General features: G+C 39.4%; 1 non-coding gene across 1 annotated transcript; it reads right to left on the bottom strand.

The window, feature by feature from the left end:
- Positions 1-223: 223 nt before the first annotated feature.
- On the bottom strand, positions 224-342 carry LOC145739296 (5S ribosomal RNA). The gene has a single exon (XR_014180938.1). It is a non-coding gene; the product is annotated as a 5S ribosomal RNA (ribosomal RNA).
- Between the last annotated feature and the right edge of the window lie 1,942 nt (positions 343-2,284).

The following is a 2,284-nucleotide window of genomic DNA, read 5'->3' as shown; positions in this document are numbered from 1 at the left end:
ACCACCTCCGTTGAGTTTCAGGAACAGACTATTTTATTAACTAACGGCAAAATGATGAAAGAGTTGACAGTGACAAAAGTGGTCATACGTCAAAAAAACTTAACTAAGACGACAGAAGACAGAATATCAAATTACAGTGAAATCAAATACTCTAACAGATATAACCGACTTCAAAGATAAAAGCATAAGTTTCATATCATTTTCGTCCACAAGTGCAAAAAAAAGGCAACTACACGTGGTGTTCCCAGGCGGTCACCCATCCAAGTACTGACCACGCCCTACGCTGCTTGACTGCGGTGATCGGACGGGAACCGGTATATGCAGCGTGGTATGGCAGTTGCCTGTAAACTAATCAATAACCGATTAATAAAAACCACCAAAAGTGTAGGAGAAATGCAAATGTCATTTTCATGGTTGCATGGTTGAAATAGATGGCTAAATTATCTCAGAGCTGTAGCTAGTTCCTAAAAAGATGATATAACCGACTTCAAAGAAAAAAGCATAAGTTTCATATCATTTTCGTCCACAAGTGCAAAAAAAGGCAACTACACGTGGTGTTCCCAGGCGGTCACCCATCCAAGTACTAACCACGCCCTACGCTGCTTGACTGCGGTGATCGGACGGGAACCTCAACTCAACTCAAACAACTTTATTTCCAAATTACATAAGTTCACATTTCACCTTAACAGCTAATTATACACATAACATGCATAACTTAAGAACTGGTATTAGAGAAAGCCATATGTATGTATAACATACAAGAAAGGCTAACCAACAAAACTATGTCACAAAAAACATAGCGGTCGATGTTATGACCGACGCTGCTGTCAGAGGGTGCTTTAATATGATTTCGCTAAGGGTCCGTCACCTGAACTATGTTCTTATATGGACATTAGAGCAGCTGTTTTCTTGCTGGTGCAAATGTAGTGAATGTTACGTTATCCGTTTAAATATTATACGTAAAGTTTATACTGATTTATGTTGGAAAAATAATAGTAAAAACCAACTTAAAGTGAGCTTCAGGTACTCTGTAGCATAAAAATGTTATGTCCGAAGACACCTGAATCGAAACAAAGATATATGAATTAATTATAGTGAAAGATAAGTTTTAAAATTATAGAGTGAAACTGCAATGTACCAGTATGGTAGATTGTTTTTAGGGAGGTTGCCACTGTTCGTAGAATTGGAAGCCGTCTGTATACTGGTCCGTGTATAATCCGTTGATCTGGATCGTAGCGCACCGAAGTTAGGTTTTTTGTTAGATCACAGCCGTGAATTTGAGATTTGTAAAATTTGTTGGAAATATTGTCAATGAAGTCACTAACAAGTTCGACTCCGGTCATGTGATGTAAGTCGCGTATAGGAGTGTACCTACTCACTGACAAGATTCCTCTCAGAATGCGGTTCTGAAACAGCTGCAGTCGCTTTCGTTGTGTGTCTGAAATGATATTCCACACTGGAGCTCCGTAAAGTAATGTTGGCCTAATTATCATTTTATAAATGGTTAATTTATTTGAAGGAGACATGGGAGATTTAGGGTTTATGAGGGGGTAGAGTTTTTGCTGAGCGGCGAAGGTTCGCTGAATCGCATGTGATACGTGGTTTTTAAAGTACAAGCGCTCATCTAAAACAATTCCTAAGTATTTTGCTGTTTTTTGTTGGTGAAATGGAGTCCCATTCAAAATAAGCGGATTTATGATTCGGTGATTTGTATATTTTTTAGTGAATACGACTAATTCGGTTTTAGTCGCGTTTACTTTTAGTTTCCATTTATTGTAGTATGGTAAAAGCAAGGTGAGATAGTGGGCTAGGCGTTGCTTTGCGCTCTGAGCATAGAAGGAGTGATTATAAATTATTGTATCGTCAGCATAAAGAGCTAATTTTGTTGTTGGGAGCTTAGGAATGTCGGAAATGTACAGGGAATACAAAAGAGGTGACAGTACGGAGCCTTGGGGTACTCCAGCTTTCATTTCACGAGGGTTAGAGAGAAAGTTTTCGATTTTAGTCTGAAATGACCGGCCCGATATGTATGAGTGGAGTAGCGAAACGAAGTGCAATGGCAAGTTTAAGGCACTGCCGAGCTTTTGGATCAGGCCCATGTGCCAGACAGTGTCAAATGCCCTCTCCATGTCCAGAAAGAGTGCAGCCGTATTCATTTGTTTGTTGCTGGCGTGGAATATGTCGTTTACAACTTTTGCTGCAAGCAAAGTTGTGTTGTGTCCTGGGCGAAAACCGAACTGTTCTTTAGGTATAACTTGTTGTTTATTTATGACTTTGTTGAGTC

Source organism: Ips typographus, linkage group LG16 (genome assembly GCF_016097725.1).
Source record: "Ips typographus isolate SLU linkage group LG16, UJ_Ityp_2.0, whole genome shotgun sequence".
Lineage (NCBI taxonomy): Eukaryota > Metazoa > Arthropoda > Insecta > Coleoptera > Curculionidae > Ips > Ips typographus.
Note: the sequence above shows the minus strand (reverse complement) of the source record. Positions and strands in the feature narration are given on the sequence as shown.